The sequence below is a fragment of the Oryx dammah genome, unplaced genomic scaffold (assembly GCF_014754425.2).
Source record: "Oryx dammah isolate SB20612 unplaced genomic scaffold, SCBI_Odam_1.1 HiC_scaffold_16, whole genome shotgun sequence".
Taxonomy (NCBI): domain Eukaryota; kingdom Metazoa; phylum Chordata; class Mammalia; order Artiodactyla; family Bovidae; genus Oryx; species Oryx dammah.
Window position 1 is genome coordinate 12,390,299 of NW_024070200.1, and position 20,896 is coordinate 12,411,194.

The 20,896-nt window shown below is 49.2% G+C and overlaps 1 protein-coding gene and 1 pseudogene across 1 annotated transcript in view; one reads left to right on the forward strand and one right to left on the reverse strand.

Annotated features, from left to right (window-relative positions):
- RIN3 (Ras and Rab interactor 3) overlaps positions 1 to 20,896 on the reverse strand; it is a 130,311-nt gene that overhangs the window by 101,665 nt on the left and 7,750 nt on the right. The gene's annotated exons all lie outside the window — the stretch shown is intronic.
- LOC120875701 lies at positions 2,791 to 2,909 on the forward strand (annotated as a pseudogene).

Consider the following 20,896-nt stretch of genomic DNA (forward strand, 5'->3'; position numbering starts at 1 on the left):
TCCCCTGCACTGGCAGGTGGATTCTTTACTGCTGAGCCACCAGGGAAGTCCCTAGATCAATTATTGATTAATTCTTTCATCTACACCACTTGTCTCAGAGGTCATGGGACAGGGTAAGGAAGAACTCAGCCACAGTGGACACTAAGTGGTAACTCCTAGATGAGATGGAGAGCTCAAGACCGTTCATGGAAGAAGTCAAGGCTCATCGGATCCTGGGACAGGGCAGGGAAGGCGAACCCGTTGGTGAAGGAGGAGAATCTGGGGGCTTTGGGGGTGGATGAGCATGAAACCAAGCCCCGCCGGGAACTGAGTTGCCCCACTGAGTTTATGATTAACCTCTCTATCCAAAACTTGATTCCTATTCTTGGCCCGCCCCTGTTCACCTCAGGATTGAGGTTTATCAAAGAAATGGGAGAACTGAAACTAAGTAGGACACTTTGGGGCCTTCCTGGGTACAAAAGCCCCTTGTTGTGCCCTGTTTCTTGTTTGCAGAAAAAGGCTTTGGTCTCCTAGGCCTTCCTTGAGTTCCAAAGAGCAGACTTAAGCAGTCAGTAATTAGGGAAGCGAGGGAATGCAGAAACAAAGGGAAAGCAGTCCATCAAGAAAAGCAATGACAGCTTAGCAGTTCAGTGATTTAAAAAAGTGTCCTAGTCCCTCCTTAAGGGATACGCAGAACAATCTGATGCATATCTTTGAGTTGTTCTGCAGAAACTAAGATCAGCCATCAGGTAAAGGATGGTCACTACATGGCTGATATAAGCACAGAGACTCCAGACTGGCTGGAACCAGATTGATGACGAAGATTCCCAAGACATCACCCTGCTGCCTCACCACCAACCAATCAGAAGTCCCTGAGCTGCTGTTCTCACCCCCAATATTGCCTTAGAAACCTCTCCCTGAAAGCCACTTGGAACTTCGGGTCTTCCTTTTGAGCACTAACTGCTCGTGCTGTTTGCTTGCCACCTGCAGTAAATGCTGTACTTTCCTTCACTACAACCGGGTGTCAGATCGACTTCGCTGCACGTGGGTGAGTGGACCCACGTTCTGCTGAGTAACAAGCACTCCAAAAGACCTGTTGGAGCAGTTGGCTTGGATCAGTGATGTGCTATTAAGCACCTGTCCACGACAAAAAAAAAAAAAAAGTCCTGATGTATAGAGAACAAGGATTGCCATGGCGGTAAGTATTCCCACATTGCTAATAAGAAGTTATCGATGATTTAACAACTAGCTTAAAATTTCTGAATACTGAACAAGACTTTGTAAGCCTATCAGCTGTCCTCTACCTCAGAGGTTCCCCTAACACTGGGAACTCTCTGTACCATCCCAATATGTAGCTGTATCTGTTTGAAGACCTCTAATGACAGGGAGCTCACTACCTCACTGGGCAAGTCCTTCTGAGAAGCAGTCCTCTGTTTCTATTGGGATGAAATCTGTTCCTCTGAATCCTTCCTCTTGTTTCTTTCTCTACCCCTTATAAGGCCACTGGGACAACACGCCCCATCCCCACGCAGCCCTTTAACTATGTGGAAAAGGCCAGCCCAACTCCTCCTGCGATCCTCTGGGTCAGCTGTTCTCCAGGTTGATCAGCCCGCCTCTCCTTATGGCACCCACAGGTAACATTTAACTTTTCCCCTGTGTCTGACACTGAGCCACACATTGGTTTACACACACTGTCTCCATGACTTTGCATACGGAGTGCTTTGCTTTCTAGTAATATTTTAAGGTGTACGCTGAGATAGTTTTTAGTACAATCACAGATTCATGCAACTATCACTGCAATTCATTTTAGGATATCTTCACCATCCCAACAAGGAATGCTGTCCTCATTAACTGTCATTCCCCATTTCCTCCTAATGCCCCAGCCGGTGTCAACCACCAATGCATCTGCTGTCTTTATAGGTTTGCCTTCTGATATTTCCCATACGGAATCATACAGTGTGTGGTCTTTTACATTTGGTTTCTTTCACTTGGCATAATGTTTTTAAGGTTCACCTGGGCTTCCCTGGTGGCTCAGACAGTAAAGAATCTGCCTGCAATGCAGGAAACCCAGGTTCGATCCCTGATCAGGAAGATCCCCTGAAGAAGGGCATGGCACCCCACTCCAGTAATCTTGCCTGGAGAAGTCCATGGACAGAAGAGCCTGGTGGGCTACAGTCCATGGGGTGGCAAAGAGTCGGACACGACTGAGCCACCAACACTTTCACTTTCACGCTGTCACGACTTACATCATGCATCAGTCTTTCCTTTCTTTTTTTAAAATTTTATTTATTTATTTTTGGCTGTGCTGGGTCTTTGCTGCTGTGCGGACTTTTCTCCTGTTGCAGCTAGTGGGGGCTACTCTCTAGTTGTGGTGTGAGGGCTTCTTTTGTTGTGGAGCACGGGTTCTAGGGCACATGGGCTCAGTAGCTGCAGCTCCTGGGCTCTAGAGCACAGGCTCAGTAATTGCGGCACAAAGGCTTAGTTGCTCCACGGCATGTGGGATCTTCTCGGCCCAAGGATCAAACCCACGTCTCTCGGATTGGCAAGTGGATTCTTTATGAATCCACCGTCTTTACGGGCACCAGGGAAGCTCCAGTGCTTCATTTCTTTTTAGTGCCAAATAGTATTCCATTGTATGAACATACCGCATTGTACTTGTCCCATTAGTTGATGGATATTTGGGTTGGTCCACTCTTGGGCCTTTATGAATAATGCCATCGATATTCATGTATGAGTTTCTGTATAGACATTGTTTTCAATTCTCTTGGGTATATACTTAAGACTAGAATTGCTGGGTCATATGGTAACTCTGTCTACGGCCATACCACCCTGAATGTGCCCGATCTCATTTGATCTTGGAAACTAAGCAGGGTCAGGCCTGGTTAGTACTTGGATGGGAGAACTCCTGGGAATACTAGGTGCTGTTGGCTTGGTCTCCCCTGGTGGCTCAGTTGGTAAAGAATCCGCCTGCAATGTGGGAGACCTGGGTTCGATCCCTGGGTTGGGAAGATCCCTGAAGAAGGGAGCAGCTACCCACTCCAGTATTCTGGGCTGGAGAATTCCATGGACTGTATAGTCCACGGGGCCTCAAAGAGTTGGTCGACTTTCATGGTAACTCTATATTTAGCATGTGAAGAACTGCCAGACTGTTTTTTCCAAAATGGCTAAAGAATTTACATCCCACTGACAGTGCGGGGCAGGGGGGGGTCCCAATTTCTCCACATTCTTATCAACACTTGTTATTATCATTTTGAAATATTTATTATTTATTTATTTGGCTGCGTTGGATCTTAGCTGTGGCAATGTGGGATCTTCGCTCTTCGCTGAGGCATGTAGGATCTTTAGTGGCAGTGTGAGAACTCAGTCGTGGCATACGGGATCTAGTTTCCCGACCAGTGATTGAACCCAGGGCCCCTGCATTGGGAGCGCAGAGTCTTAGCCACTGGGCCACCAGGGAAGTCCCATTATTAGCTATCTTTATTGTTATAGCCATCTTAGTGGGTATAAAGTTGTATTTCATTGTGTTTTTTTCTTCCAGTTTTCCTGCAATATAACTGACATACATCATTGTATAAGTGTAAGGTGTACAGAATAATGGTCTGGCTAACTCACATCATGAGACAATCATCACAAAAGTTCAGCGAATGTCTCATTGTGATTTCGACTTACATTTCTCTGATGTAAAACTACACTGAGAATCTTAATGACTGACGATTTGTAGATATTCTCTAGAAAAAAAATTTTTTTTCAGATTCTTTGCCTGTTTTAGAATTAGATTATCTTTTTATTATTGAGTTGTAAGTTCTTTATATATCCTATGTTTAAGTGCCTTATAAGGTGTTCGATTTGCAAATGTTTTCTCCCATTCTGTGGGTTGTCTTTTAATTTTCCTGATGAAAAGATGAAGGTGTCCTTTGAAACACAAAAGTTTTTAATTTTGGTGAGATCCAATTTACCTATTTTCTCTTTGGTGGCTTGTACGTTCCGTGTCATAGCTAAGAAACTAACATCTAATTCAAGATTATGAAGATTCACCCCTGTTTTCTTCTGAGACCTTTTACACTTAGGTCTTTGTTCCATTTTGAATTAATTTTTGCATATGATGTGAGATAGGGTCCAACCTCCTCCTTTTGCATTTGGAGATGCTTTTGAAATGTGGTGTTGGAGAAGACTCTTGAGAGTCCCTTGGACTGCAAGGAGATCCAACCAGTCCATTCTGAAGGAGATCAGCCCTAGGTGTTCTTTGGAAGGAATGATGCTAAAGATGAAACTCCAGTACTTTGGCCACCTCATGCGAAGAGTTGACTCATTGGAAAAGACCCTGATGCTTGGAGGGATTGGCGGCAGGAGGAAAAGGGGACGACTGAGGATGAGATGGCATCACCGACTCGATGGATGTGAGTTTGAGTGAACTCTGGGAGTTGGGGAAGGACAGGGAGGCCTGGCATGCTGTGATTCATGGGGTCGCAAAGAGTCGGACACGACTGAGCAACTGAACTGAACTGATCCTGTTGTCCCAGCAACATCTGTTGTAAAGATTATTTTTTCCCCATTGAATCTTCTTTGCACCCTTGTTGAAAATCAACTGACTGTAAATTATGGAGTGGTTTTGAACCCCTTCATTGTACTGTCTTTATCCTCCTGAGTGTGCTGAGTATCCTTCTGTCTTTCTACCTCTGAAATGTAGAGTCTCAAGCTAGGAAATAATTTCCCAGGTGTGTCCTGAGCAGCTCATAAAGGAGCATGACCATCACCTCTCTCAATCTAGATAGTCTACTCCTGTTAACACGACCTAAGACAGCTCAGCTTTTCTGCAGCTACGTATACAACATTCTTGGGGAACTATGGGCAACTTTTTTGAATTCTGAGGTTGGGATCACAATGTGGAGATGAAAGGAGATAAAAAGAGCTTAGGAGATGAGTAATTACATGCAGATACTGTTTTCATCAGGATAACAGGGACAACACAAAGGAAATGACACAGCTCAAGACTCAAGAGACCATGGTCTGGTTGTGTTGTTCATGCTGAGACCTTTGGCCACTCACTCACTTCCTGTCTCCAGGCTCAGTGGCTTCTTCAGTAAAATGAGAAGACTGCTGTAGATTTGGAATGGCAAGTAGGTTGAATTTCCCTGTGAACTCCAATTGATGGGCAGCAGCTTCCCAGACTGTTACACTAAAGGCTTGGCAGAGAAAGTCTGCTGGGATCTCCTAGTGTTGTCAGCCACAGGCTGGGTACTGGGCTATGCATTGTCTGAGCGTGGATGAGACCTAAGACTGGGGTCCCTTCCAGCACTATGCATTCCGTGATTCTGCGACTCACCAGACCCCTAGCTCATACCATCTGAAGTCTTTTTGCCAAGCCAGGCTGGCTCTGGCCCAGCAGACAGTCTGAGAGAAGGTAGGCAGCCAGGCCAGCTTCTCTGTGGCTTCTGCTCCACCAAATGCTTTTTCCTGGACCTGTGAAAGCTGAGCCACAGCTGCCGCGTGGTTCCATTTCTGGCCCAGCTTTTGGAATCACGTGGAGACAGAAGAGAGGCAGCCAGTCGCAGAATCAGCATCGCTCACATGTATATAATCTGCAAATGCTCAACCAATGCTTCCAGCCCGGTTCCATGGGCCAGATAACTGCATGAGGCCCTGGTGGGTTCCCACAGTCACTGGGGCTCCAAGAACGGTGCCTAGGATTCTGTGGTGAGAGAGCTCCCTAGGTGTCTCCTCACTGGGAGACCAAAAGGCCTTCTGAGATTAGGTAGGGCATGGGGTGCAGCTTAAGCCCCCAACCCTCAGTGGGCACCCCCCGGGAAGCTGGAACCGGACTTGTAGGGCCCCTGCCCACAGCCTCGCTGAGGGGAAGTCAGCTAGAGCAAGTCTTCCGGGCCCCGGAAGTGCTGAGAACAGGTCTGGCTGTCTCAACTCACACGTCACAGCCCACATCAAGGGATCAAGCAGGTCCACGGCCTTCAAACTTTCCACACCTGTGTGCTGCAGGCCTCTGCTGCCCGGTGTGTTTCAGGCCCACCTGGCTCCCAGCCCTGCCTCCTGGGCTGCCTGCCTGATGCCCACAGCCTTCCCAGAACTGGGGGACAGTTCCTCCATTCTCCCTCTGTAACCTTTGGCTCATGGGTCCCAGTCCCTTTCCATACCCCAGCCAGGCCCTTGAACCCAGCCTGATGGGCAGGTCAGCCTGCTCATCCTGCTGACCTCCCTTCTCCAATCTCAGCCTAGGCTAGGACTGTCTGCCGTCAAAACCTGGTTCTAGGTGATGATACCCATTCTGGCCCCAGGGCTGTGTGCGATTAGGCTTTGAGGGGTATGTTGACTAGCAGTTTAAGCACGGGCTTGGGAACCAGAGAGCCTGGGTTGGAATCCCAGCATGTTGGCCTTGGCACATGACCAAACAATTCTGTCTCAATTTCCTCACATTTAAAATGGGAAACATAAGCATTACTGCCTTATGGAATTGTTGAGGATAGTGCCTGGCATACAGCAAACATTCATTGAGGTTATTATCATACACTCATTCATCCAGTAATTTATTGAGCATCTACTGTGGACCAACATCATTCTAGACTTATCACAATAATACTATAATAGCCACACACAATGAAAAAGCACTGACATTCCCTCCCTTCCCCCACCCCTTTAAAAACTCCTGGGAAATTTCACTGAACATGTAAGTGGTTACTAGAGAAGACAGAATTTGGGGTACCAACTTCTTGGCTGAGATTGAAGCTGAAAGCAGTGGGGACAAGAACCCAAGTCACCAAGGGCAACGGACAGGCCCCGTGCATCTCTGTGATAGGTGCACGTTAAGGTGCTCTGATGCCAGACTTTCCTCATGGCTCAGTGGTAAAGAGTCCACCTGCCAATGCAAAAGGTGGGTTCCACCCCTGGTCCAGGAAGATCTCACATGCCTCGGAGCAACGAAGCTCGTGCACCACAACTACTGAGCTGGTGCTCTAGAGCCTGGGAGCCACAAATATTGAAGACGGAATACCTAGAACCCGTGCTCTGAAACAAGAGAAGCACTGCAGTGAGAAGCCTGCATGCTGCAACTAGAGCGTAGCCCCCACTTGCTACAACTGGAGAAAAGCCGTGCATCAGCAAAGACCCAGCACGATCAACAATAAATACCGTACATCCTTTTGCACCTTTTGGATTCCAACCATATATCACCCATCTGAAAAATGATCAAAGCAGTTTGGAACTTTGAAAAAAAAAGTTCTCGTTAACGGGGTTTCAGATGTGAAATTGAGCTGAGTTCTGTACATGCAGATCTAGAGAACTGTGCCTTCTTGGGGTGGCTCAGTGGTAAAGAATCTGCTTGTCAATGGAGGGGATGCAGGTTCAGTCCCTGGGTCAGGAAGATCCCCTGGAGAAGGAATACCCACTCCAGTATTCTTGCCTGGAAAATCTGATGGACGGAGGAGCCGGTGGATTGCAGTCCATGGGGTCGCAAAAGAGTCAGACACACGACCTAGTGACTAAACAACAGCAACAAATCAACAAACATAAGGCCTCTGTAAACACTATGCAACTTAAGAAAAAGAATAAGGAAGCTCTCTGCATACTGACATGGAAAGGTTTTCAGGATATGTGGTAAAGTGACAAAAGCAAAGTATAGAAGAGTGTCTAGACTGTGCTCTCTTGTTGGAAAAAAAAATTTTTTTTAAGGCTTATTTGTATTTGCAAAAAGTCACTCTGAAGGAACACACAAGAAACTAATAACTCGTGGGGCAGGGGTGGGAACAGGTACATGGGGGACAAAGGTGGGAATACTGTTTCATTGCATTTGTTTTTCATTCAAGAAACATGAAAATATTGAAATAGTGCAGAAAAAGCCTTGATGCAGTCTGTGGCATTAACCTCTATAAAGATGTCCTTTCAATCCTAAACCAGTTAAATCCTAAACCATTTTAAAAAATCATGACTTTTAAAAAATATATTTATTTTGAATCCTGCAAATGTTTTACCAACTCGAACATAAATAATGTTTCCAGATATTTCTGTGCCAGGTATTGCTCTAATTGCTTCACATATATTAACTAAGTTGACTTTTTCAAACAACCCTACGAGATAACTCTGGTTATTGCTCCCATTTTACAGAGGGGGAAACTGAGACACAGAGAAATTAAGCAACTCACTGAAGCTACAGAAAGTGGCAGCGCTGAGATTGGAACCCTGGCTATCTCAGAGTCTGTGTTCTTAATCACCCTGTGAAATCCCTCTAGACTCTTATTCACAATGTATGATTATTAAACATTATAAATATACAATATAAGAAAGAGATGGAAGGCAGATCTCGTCCACAGAGCGGAAGACTTAACACTCTCAAGGCATGAATCCCATGCAAACTGATTGGTTGAACGAATCGGTGCAATTCCAATTAGAACCCCAAAAGTGTTCTGTGAAAAGTGCCAAGAACATCCAAGACACACTTGAAGAAGGGGATAGGATTTGGGCTGCTGGAAATCAAGACTTATGATAGAGCTACAGATGAAGAAGGTATGGTATTGGGGCAGGGACAGGCACATATGTCAGTGGACTAAACAAGTCCAGAAATAGATCCCCCAACATAGTCACTTGAGGTCACAGTAGAGTATTGAGGAAAGGACAGACTTCGCAACAAAATGTGCTGAGACAACTAGCTATTTGCATGGGGAAAAAAAAAATGTGATCCATTCTTCACAGCTTATACAAAAATCAGTTCCAGGAAGACTCTGTTCTGATAAAATGTAAAAAGCAAAACAAACCAAAAAAAAAAGCTTCTAGAAGAAAATAAAGAATACTTTCATAATCTGACGGAAGAGCGACTTCTTAAATGGTGCACACACAAACACACACTCACACACCTCAACCTTAAATAAAATTTTAAATTTGACTGCATTAAAATGAAGACTTTCTGTTTATCAAGACACCATCAAGACTGAAATTTATGCCCTGTGTGGGAGAAGACACTTGTAACACAAAGTGCCCAGAACTAGATTATACATAGAACTTCTACACATTGATAAGGAAAAAACAAGACAAATAAGAACAAATAGAAAAATGGGCAAGAGGCTTGAGCTGGCACTTAACACAGAGACCATCCAAATGGCCAGTGAGCATCTGAAAAGCTTCTCAAGAGCAGAGAAATCAGAGAATCTGGAATTAAAACTTCAGGAGCCTGTGAGGACGGTTATCATGAGGCAGACCTACATAACCAAGGACCGGGGCCATGGAGGAACCAGAACGCTCCTGTTCTGCCTGTGGGAGTATAAACTGGTCCAGGAGCGGTTCTTAATCCTGGGATTGAGGGATTTCTGTCTCCTTCTTAACACTGTTTTTCCATATTCCAAATTTTCACACTCAGTGTGTATTACTATGAAAATCAGAAAATAATGGACAAACATTTCAGAGGAAACAATTAAAATGGCCAGGGGAAAGACTTCCCAGAAGATCGATGTGCCCATCAGGGTCTCTCCTTCACATACAATTGAGTGAAATGTGCAGGGAGTTGAAAAGATCATCAGAGCCCCAGCCTGGATGCCCCTCAGCTACCCCGGACACACCAAGGGAAGTGCCTAGAAAACAAACGTGCTCCAACCTGTCCCTTAGCTCTCTGAGTCTCAGTTTCCTCTTTTGGGAAAAAATGCAAAATATCATTCTCATGAGGCCTAACAGGTGGCTCGGATGGTAAAGAATCTGCCTGCAATGCGGGAGACCTGGGTTTGATCCCTGGGTGAGGAAGATCCCTTGGAGCAGGAAACAGCAACCCACTCCACTATTCTTACCTGGAGAATTCTGTGGATACAGGAGCCTGGCAGGCTACAGTCTATTTATAGGGCCAAGGAGCCGGGCAGACCAGAAAGAATTGCGTCTGGGAAAGGTGGATACCCAGACATAGTTAAATACATAAAACAGGTCCAAAGGAACCAAATTGATTCCAGAATTTATTTTTCAGCTGGCAGGGTTTTCCCTGCTCGTGGTCCAGCCAGTGCTGCCTGAAAGAACTGAATGCAGCGATGGAAACGTCCCATGTCTGCACCGCCCAGGGCAGTCACCATCAGCTGCCCGTGGTTTTGGAGCATTTGCACTATGGCCAGTTCAACTGTTACTTCACTTTAATTAATTTAATTTGTAAAACAGATACTTGAGGCTAGTGGCTAACGTACTGGACAATGCAGGTCTAGACTTTTCTACCGTTTAAATCTTTTCAGTGTGTGAGAATTCATATACTGTGTGGGGGATTTGTTTTTAGTTAGACAGAAAGAAAAAAGATTAAACAAACAAACAAAGACAACTCAACACATGTCAGTGCTATGACCATTAGCCATTGCCCAATTTGGAAAGTTCTTCAGGAAGACCATGTCTCCGGTCATCTGTTCCAGGGTTTAAGGTCCCCTTCTCTCAGGAGTTGCCTATGCCCCCATGGCTGGCTGTAGGTCAAGGTCCCTTCTGCACATGGATCCCAGCCCAGGCCTCCCCAGGCTTGTCTCTACAGAGCTCCTGGGGTCCTCGCCCACCTTCCTTCTGCTGTCTTCTCCTTCCCACGTGGACCAGGTTTGGGAAACAGGAGGCCCGTCAGTTCTGGGGAGGCCTGTCCTTGGCCCCTGCTGGCCTCCCTCCCTCCGGAATCGCCCCTGCCACGTGGCAGCCCACAAGTCCCACCATGACCTTGTCCTCTGGCCCCGCTGCTGCTTACTCAGCGGTTCCCTCATCATCTGGGGGAAATGGAAAGGAGATCGCAACCCTCCCCTCCTGGGCCTGACCCAGGGTTTAGGAGCCGGAGGCAGGAGGAGGGAGCAGGGGCCCCGTGGGGGACAGGTCTCAACCCAGAAGGGGAGACGCGGGCTTCCCGCTGGACCTCCGCTTAAGTTTCTCTTTCCCTCGCCCTTCGTGTCTGGAGCCTGACTGAATTTCCCTCTGAGACCGGCCTTTCAAGGTCTGTAAAATGAGACTGAGAACAGACCCCGAAAGGCCGCAGTGAGGACAAAATGCCGACTGCATCTGGAGCTTCACAGCAGCTCTGTCTGTGGTCACTGCGGACACGACTGATGCTGGACAGCTCTGAGCAGCGCAGGAAATGCTCTGCCCCAGAAAGGCGGCCAGGCTCTGTTCCAGCCTCAGCTACCAGCCGGCTGTGTGTCCTCGGGCAAGCCTCTCTGCCTCTCTGGGCCTCAGTTCTCTCACTAGTGAGATAAGCGAAAGGATACTCACCCTCCCTCTTTCAGAGGCTTGCCAGAAGGGTGAAACATGAGCGGAGTCAGAGGGGTGTGCTTTGACAAAATGAACCCCCATTTCTAAACCAGAAGTGGGGTCACGCCCAGCACCTGCCAGGGTTCAGGGGTGAACACTGACCCAACCCCTGACACTGCCCAGCTGGGGCACTGCCTGCACCCTGAGGAGGCAGGCTCTGGACATCTGCACCTTGCAGGAAGCTGCTGCGGCATCACCTTCCTCCAGCCCCTGGCGACACTGAGTCACCCTGCGACCCGCCTCACAGCTGTTGTGACCGCATTTCCTCTGCGGGGTCCTGTGCACGCCCCAGCTCGGCAGTCCTGACGCTGTCTGGCAGCGCGCCTCCTGGGCCCAGGCCCACCTCCCAAAACAAGATGGACATCCCAAAACAAGATGGACATCCCGCCCCCTGCCCCCAAAATCCCACCTCCAGGGCCGTGTCCTTTTAAGGGCTTGGGTCCCCTCCCCCATCAGACTTTACAGGGTGCACGGTCCCTGATGCCTAAGCATAAGGGAAGTTAGCCGCAGTGAGTTTTCAAGAGCAGAGGAGGCTGAGGCCACTGGCTCATTACCTTTGGGGGCCTTTGGGAGGCACTGGGCTGGGGAGAGAGGAAACACACTCCACCCCTCCCAGGGTAAAGTGTCTCCCAGCGACGCCAGGAGAAGGGCGTGGCAGAGGATGCGATGGTTGGATGCCATCACCAATTCAATGGACATGAGTCTGAGCAAACTCCAGGAGATGGTGAAGGACAGGGAAGCCTGGTGTGCTGCAGTCCACAGGGTTGCAAAGAGTTGGACACGACTGAGCGACGGAACAACAATAACAGCAACTCCAAGGGCGGGGGTTACAAGATGTGACTTTGTCAGTGGATGACAAGGGAGAGACTGGAAGGTGGGGCCAGGCCCCCATTTCTACACCTTTGAATTTCTTCACCTGGTCCATCATATATGGCCAACTTGGGGAGGGGGCTAGGAGGTCATCCCCTCCGTGGGGTTCAGCAGGCCTGGGGAGGGTCCAGCACCATCCCTCCCTCCAGGACCAGGCATACCTGGATCTAGGACAGGCAGCAGGTCCTGGAATCTTGGGATGCAACACAGGGATACAGGGAATTCAGGGGCAAAGGCCGAGGCTCTGGACTCGGATAAACCTGGATTCAGGTTCCGAGTCCGCCACAGAGTGCTGAGGGCTTCCACTGAGTCACTTGCTGTGCCTCAGTTTCCCTGCCTGTAAATTGAGCACTGCAACCCCAGCCTCATGGGGCTGTGACGATTAACTGAGAAACAGTGCTTAGCAAAGGGGCCTGGGAAATTTCCTGGAAGTCCAATGGTTAGGGGTCCACACTTCCACAGGTGCAGGTTTGATCCCTGGTCAGGAAACTAAGATCCCACATGCCCTGTGGTGTACCCCAAAAAAAAAACAAAAACAAGCAAGCAAAGGGGCTTCACATAACTGCTGTAACTATTAGTGTCATCTATGAATACCACGGCAACCCACTCCAGTACTCTTGCCTGGAAAATCCCATGGACGGAGGAGCCTGGTGGGCTGCAGTCCATGGGGTAACTAAGAGTCGGGAACGACTGAGAGACTTCACTTTGACTTTTCACTTTCATGCATTGGAGAAGAAAATGGCAACCCACTCCAGTGTTCTTGCCTGGAGAATCCCAGGGACGGGGGGAGCTTGGCGGGCTGCCGTCTGTGGGGTTGCACAGAGTCGGACACGACTGAAGCGACTTAGCAGCAGCATGAATACCACAGGTCCCCGATTTTTATGCCTCGATCAAAACTCTGCTCCTTAGAAGGACGCTTCTGTGAGAATCACAGAATGTGACATATTAGCACTGACTGCTCCCCTCTTTGAAAACTGTTCTTTCCAAGCCTTGAATTTCACTGGAGAGAGAGAGGACCAAGGCCCGGGGACAGAGGGATGATGCCTAACCCCAAGGACTCATGCATTTTAAAGACAGACCATGCATGAGTTGGGCACTTCTTAATCCGGAGGAATGAACTGCAGATAGAGACATTCAGACAGTGCAGTAGAGAGACTGGCTTACTACCCGATGCTCACACAGTCCACTCAGCATCTGTGGTCGGTACACGCCACAAAGTTCACCACAGACACTGAGTTAGTGGAAACAGAAGCACTGCTTTTGGGGAAAACACAGGGGTAGGTTCCCATGAACTGCTGGTCACAACATTTCCATCCACTGATCAGGACACATCTTGTTTCATGTGTGTTTCTGTTTAAAGATACCTAATTTAATACGTATCATTGATTCATTAACCTTGAACTCACGGCAAACAGTGTAACTCATGCCTGAGCGAAGCTCTTCTAACACCCACATTTTCTCCACGGGGCCCGTCTCAGCCTTCTCGCCCTCAGGAACCCTAGACAGCAGAGAAGCACTGTACTTGGGGGACACTTTAAACAGCGAAACCATCAACCCAAAGCAGGAGAACTTGAAAAACATAACAGACCACGACGAGGACGGAATCAAGAAGGCACCTTGTTCTCAGATGAGAACGTGCGTGTCAGAATATTCAGATTTTTCATCGCTCTGCGAGTGCTGTAAACAACTTCCAAAGCACTATGATTTGGGGGTTATGAATAAGCCTCAGCAAGCAGGCCGATTTGCAAATGCAGAATCTGTGAGTAATGAGGATTGGGTGCAAACGTCCCTTCGTTAGGCTGGCCCCCACTGTGGCCCACCTGGACACGAACCCTGCTCATAACACAACATCTGTCAGCCTGGGAGCGAGCTGCTGTGTCATCTGAACTGGGACCCAGCATACCTCTTGCCCTGGCGCCCAGGCCAGGCCCCCACCTGGCACCCACCCTGTAGCTGCTGAGGCTTCCCCAGCTGCCACCATGGGCAGTTCCTGTCAGGGGCAAAGAACAGATCTGGGTGGGGAAAGGGGAAGATGGTATTTGTAGCAGCTGCAGGGGTGCCTCTGGCAGTCCCCAAACCTGTGTCCTGAGAGCCTCTCACCAGCCTCCCCCGACAGTATCGTGAGCAGGACCCACAGCCAAGTCTTCATGAAGTACCTACTGTGGGAGGGTGCTGGGCCACGTGCTGCTTCACACAGAGCTCAGCACACAGTGGGGGCTCTGTGCCTCCACATTGCATGAATGCAGGAAACAATGGTCAAAGAGGGCAAGGAGCCAGCTCAAGGTCTCACAGCAAGACAGGACAGACCTGGGGACAAGTGGAGTGCAGAGGAGGGTAGGCACTGAGGCCTTTCCAAAGACCATGGGACATGCTTCACATTTCTTGAACACCTACTACGTGTCAAACTCTGTCCAAGCTCCTTACATGCATTAACTCATGTAATACAACAGCAGCTCTAAGAGTATGGAACTATTAGCACCCCATTTTACAGATGAGGAAACTAAGGCACAGAATAGAATGGGAACCTTGAAGGTTTGCTCCATGGCCTAACCATTAAGCTGTAGTCTTCCCCTCTCAACGTTCTCATATCCAGACAGCCACGCTGGGCTACAACAGGCACCTTCTCCTGGGCAGGTGGAGGGCGGGCTGGCAGGAAGTAATAAAGGCAGCCTCTTTGCCTCCATGATGCATACCCAACCCACCACCAGGTTCCATGCTAGATACACTCTGAGGGCGCCCTATCTCAGCCATCCCCACTGCCGAGACCCTGGTCCAGGCCTCCATCTCTGCTCACCTCGACCCCTACAGTAGCTTCTGCCCCATGTACTACTCCCCCAAACCCCATGCCCTTCTTCACACAGCAGCCCGATGCAAGCAATCCATGTGATTCCTCTGCAAAACCTGTACCTTATACACCAATGTTTGCAGCAGCTTTATTCGCAATTGCCCCAGACTGGAAACAACCCAAATGTGGCACAGCGGGTGAATGAATAAACAAACTGTGATACATGCATACAATGAAATACACTCAGCAATAAAAAGAAAGTAATACTGAAACACACAACACAGATGGGTCTCCAATGCCTTCAGCCAGGTGAAAGAAGCCAGACTCAAAGGCAGCATGCGTGTGAAGTTCTCGAAACACCAAAACTCAAGGATGGAGATGAGTGATGATGCCAGGGTTTGGGCGGGGGAGAGGCTGACTACAAAGGGCACAGTGGAACTTTGGAAGGTGATGGAACTGCTCTATCTTGATTGCGGTAGTGGTTACCCAACAGTCAACGTTTACCAGAATGTATTGTAAAGTTCACAGAAGAGGCTTACTCCATATAAATGTTTCCTTGTTATGGGTCGAACTGTATCCCTAGAAAGACATGTTGAAGTCCTAACCCCCAGCACCTTAGGACCTCAGAACGTGACCTTATTTGGAAATAGGGTCATTGCCAACATAGTAAGATGTGCAGGCTAGGTTACTTCAGCCGTGTCTGATTGACCCCATGGACTGTGTCCCGCCAAGCTCCTCTGTCCATTGGGTTCTCCAGGTAAGAACACTGGAGTGGGTTGCCATGCCCTCCTCCAGGGGATCTTCCTGACCCAGGGATCAAACCTGCGTCTCTTATGGTGTCCTGCACTGCCAGATGGGTTCTTTACCACTAGTGCCACCTGGGAAGCTCCAATGTAAGTTAAGATGAGGTCATTTCAGAATGGGGGCAGGAGGGACCCTAAGTTGATATGACTGGTGTCCTTATAAGAAGAGGAGCAACACACAGGGAGGACATGGCCCAGTGACCAGGCAGAGACTGGAGTCATGCAGCTGCAAGCGAAGGGACCCCAAGGACCGCCGGGGCCACCAGAAGCTAAGAAGAGGCAGGAAGATTCCACCCAGAGTCTCAGAGGGAGCACGGCCTTGCCGTCACCTTGATCCGAACACCAGCCTCCAGAATGGCGAGAACAAACTCTGATTGTTGTAAGTCACCCAGTGTGTGCTGCTTTATCACAGCCACCCTAGGAAACCAATACACAGCCCAACTTTAAAAATGGGGGGACGAGACTGTCTCAGTCTCCAGGGTCTACAGGTTCCAGCCTAAGGGCCTCAGGTGTCTTGTCCCCTCTTCCTGCACAGGCCACCTCTGGTCCATGCGCAGCGCCAACACCAGGCACACTGAGCCGTGGTACCCACAACCGGGCCATGCTGGTTCCCCCATCCCCCACGGCTACCTGGGAAACTCCCAGATGTCACTCAGCTCGGCTCGGCTCTCGCCTCCCCGCTAAAGCTCCCCCAGATGTGCTCTAGTCTGAGTGGGACACCCCTGAGCCAGCCAGGGACCCCAGCACTCCAGGGGACCATCCTGCATCATTCGGGCATTGCACTGCCTGCCGCTCCTGCAGCCCCACAAGACTGGGGATCCTGGGACAAGGGTGAGTTGTCAGGTAACTGGCGGACCAGCGCCATGCGGGCTGGAGAGGAGCTCTGGGACTCGGCTGGGTGGGGGTCTAAGGGCTGGGGAGGAGCTGGGGCTTTTGCAGATATCCACACTGAGCCTGCTCAGGCCTGGTCCTGCAGATCGGGGCCAGGGCCAGGCCAGGCGTGGCTCAGGTTTCTCCTGCCACAGCCTCTACCCTCAGGGCCTCCCACCCAGAGCTGAGCTTGAAGGCCTGCCCAGTCACACACCTCACTCTACTGCTCAAGCTTGCATAGCCACAGCCTCCTCTGCAAGCTCCTGGCAGGCCCCTTCCCATCTCCCAGAGGCCCTCTATCCTGGTTAATCCCTCCCCAACTCTCTACTGGGCATTAACCTGCCATATATTCATTCAACAAAGCCTTGTGTGGAACACGCCTCTCCAGACCTTACTCTTGCTTAGCTTGAGCGTTCTCTGAGTCAAGCACTCTATGCCCAGGACAGTGTGGATCTGGCAACCACACCTGTCAGGAGGAGTCACTCTCTCTGCCCTGAGAGCTTACAGTCTAGCAGGGCCACAGAGAGAGAATACACCATGACAGCGTGAGAAGCGAGGCTCGGACAGGGCTGATAGGTCTTTGCTGACCGGCGTCCTGGTACCTCTGTGTAAATTAGGAAAAGATGCTTCTTGCTTCCCATGGATGCAGACAACCCCTCCTCCACCCCGCACACACACCTGACATCACACAGGGCTTGGCAAGAGAGTGAAACTTCAGGGGCCCCTTGCTCCTCTCTCAGCAGGTGCCTTTGTGCAGTGAGCAACCTGCACAACTGTATGCAACAGCCCTAGAGGCTAGAGAGCCTGGAAGGCTTTTGCAGGAGGCTGGCGGTGGGCTGTGTATGCTTAGTCCTGAGGCAGGAAAGAGCTCAGCACTGCCCAGAGGCTGGAGGGAGAGGCAGCCAGTGACGGCCGATGTGACTGTGCCCCCACCTCTAGGGCCTCACATGAAGGAGCAGCCTAGGCACCTGCACAGAGCCGTGGAAACAGCCTGGGTCCAGCTGTGAGAATCTGGGGCAACCACATCCCCTCTCTGAGCCTTATCTGTGAGCAGGGGATGGATTATGGGGTCACCAGACCCACACTGAGCTCTGATGCCTGACAATGTAAGGGCCAAGGATGGGGCCACTTTGGCTCATAGAAAGAAGCCCCCTGCCTACCTTTCAAACTATTTCAAAGGCAATTGCCTAGCCTTTCAAGACGGCCCGCCCTGCTCAATCCCAGGATACCTGTGGCCTCTTAGACCAAGGTCCTCAAGGCCTCCCCATACCTGGGGGGTGGATGGACAGCATGATCCTGGGCTGTAGGAGGGCAGCTCAGAGCAGGGTCCTACAGGCTCCAAATGGGTCTTTGCTACCCCTAGAAAGGGAAGGCCAGCCCTGGCCATCTCAGGGCAAACCTTTCCCAAGGCTAAGCAGAGAAGTGAGGTGACCACTCAAGACCTCTAGTGGCCAGTGGTCAGCACAAACCCAGCCTGGCACCTGTAAGTGCTCAATAAAGCAGCAAGGAAAGAAGGAATGAATGGTGGCAACCATCAAGGACACAAGCGAGCACTGTTCGGAGCAGGCCCCCAGCCTTTCTTGTGCTGGTTTGGTCGGAGAACCAAGCTCAGAAAGTTGGCACAGGCAGGAAGTTTCTCCATCTAAAGCGCGGATGAAGGGGGCTTCCCTGGTGATCCAGTGGCTAAGACTCCGGGCTCCCAAAGCAGGGGCCCCAGAGGTCAGTCCCTGGTCAGGGAACTAGATCCCACGTGCCTCAGCTAGAGATCCTGCATGCCGCAACAAAGACCAAAGATCTGTGAGCTGCAACTAAGATCCAGCACTGCCAATAAACAATATTTTTTAAAAGCCAACATATTTGGAAAGAAATAAAGTAGATGAGGAAACTGAGACTGAGGGAAGAGACACGGCTGCCTTGCTCAGCAGTATTTAGCCTTGTCAAAGCATGAAGTTTGAGAGTCAGAACTTAAACCAGAATAACTAGTCTGAAGCTTCTGGTGAAATCTAAAACTCACAAACACCCAATAGGAAAAACAAGTTTGCAATTTAGTCCTTGAAATAAGAGTCTTAGTCTATGCAAAACGTCTCTCCCCTCTCCCCCTTTTCCTCCTTCTCACCTCCACTAGGAAATAAAGGCTTGCCTGTAGCCCTGAAAAGCAGCCTTAGCATTTCTGGCATATACTCTGGTGCCATGTGACAAGGGATAAATTTTTTTGTGTGTCAGGATTAAGTTTGTCTGTGATAGAAAATTTTAAACAATAGTGATTTAAGTAAGGTAGATATGTATTCCTCTCTCATACACAAATCTAAGTAATACAGGGCTGGGATGATACACCAACATGTCTGAGAGCCTTACTATATTTATATATTGTTGCTCTATTCTGCATAACTTCCATTCTCAAATTCACCCCAGAATCCAAAATGGGTGCTTCAAGTCCAGCCATTATGTTTATATTCCAGCCAAGAGGAAAGAGGAAAATAGAAAGGCATGAGCCTTCCCTTTAAGGACATCACCAGGCAAATCTTATTCCCCATATATTTTTCTGTCCAAACCTAATCTCATAGCCACATCTAGCTGAAAGGAAATTGGGACATGTTTAGCTAAAAATTTATACCCAACTAAAATTCAGGGGGCCCATCAACAGGATCTGCTTCACCCCTGAACTCAAATACTCCAAGATGATGGCAGATGACAATGAAATGGTCCCCAAACTCTAGACCCATAAAAGTTTTCAGGAGCTTTATTTAAAACAGAGGGAACTTCGAAAAAAAGTTGACATATGTCTATGCCTACTCCAACCATTCATATGATCATAATATGATGAGGTCATCAAAGAAGATAGGTAGGCAACATAACCTCCAGAGGACGGCATGCAGAAATACATATAGGAAATAACACTCAGTGAAAAAAGAGGGACACAAACTGACAGATACACATAGCTCAAAACCATGTACCAGAGATGGACATTAACCAAACAGGCAGCTGGACGGGATGCAGCCTCAAAAAGATGATGTGCTTGATGCGTTACATTTTAGTATTTTTTATGTCTATGGGTGAACTTTTTCAGACATAAAATATTGTTTTGAAAATCCACAGCATGCGTGTGCACACGGGCTCACACACACACACACACACACCATGTACAGACAGGCAGCAGCCCTTACCTGGTCTCACAGCCCAAATAACTAAGAACATCCTCTCATGTAACAACCCTGCGAGGCAGGGATCACCGCTCTGCTTGGCAGAGGAGGAAGAGGAAGGTGTCCTGGCAGGTACAGGTCAGTGACTTGCCCAGGGTTGCCCAGCTCTAAGAGGCAGAGCAGACCTTCCAATTCAGCTTCTCCACCTGTAGCCAAATGGCCCCGACTCCCTTTCCAGGCCCATCGCACAAAGAACCCTTCTTCCCTGTCCCCAAACCAGGCTCTTCAGAGCTCCCGCACACAGCCTGTCCTTCCCACTTTCCCTTTTGGTGCTTTTCTCCTAAGATACCCTTCCCGATCTCAGTTAAAACCCCACTTATCCAGGGCTTCCCTGGGGGCTTGGTGGTAAAGAAATCTGCCTGCCAGTGCAGGAGACACGGGTTCGATCCCTGGTCCTGGAGGGTCCTCCACGCGGTGGAGCAGCTAAGCCCGTGCACACAACTGCCGAGCCTGTGCTCTAGAGCCCGGGAGCTGCGGCCACCGAGTTCACATGCCCTAGAGCCCGTGATCCGCAACGAAGAGCAGCCCCAGCTCATCACTGTGGGAGAAAGCCTGCACAAAGCAACCAAGACCCAGCACTGCTGAAAAGAAATAGACAAATAAACAAATAATTTTTCATAAATTCCTATTTATCCTTCAAGACCTAATCCAGACGCCACCTCTGCAGGGCATCCTTCCTGCTCACCACAGCCAAGCACCTTTGTACCCAGAGCCCTACAATTAGCTGCATGTTTTGCTTACTTACCCTAGTCGATAAACTGAAAACTCCCAGACGTCCAACCAATATTTGCTGAATGGATGGGTGTAGCGGGGGAACAGATGGAGAGGTGGAGAGCTGGGTGCATGGATGGATAGGTGAGAATGGCTAAGATTTCACTAGTTTCCCCAGTGGTTAAAACCCTGAATATATTTTAGACAGTTGCTCTGTCAAAATGACATGAACAGAAAGAAGCAAGCATCACAACTGCCGTTATCAGCTGCCACTGGTAGAGAGGTAAGTCTTTGCTTTGAACCGCAATGTGTGCGTGCTAAGTTGCATCAGTCGTCTCTTTGTGACTCTGTGCACTGCAGCCCACCAGGACGCCGGGCTCCTCTGTCCCTGGGGATTCTCCAGGCAAGAATACTGGAGCAGGTTGCCAGGCCCTCCT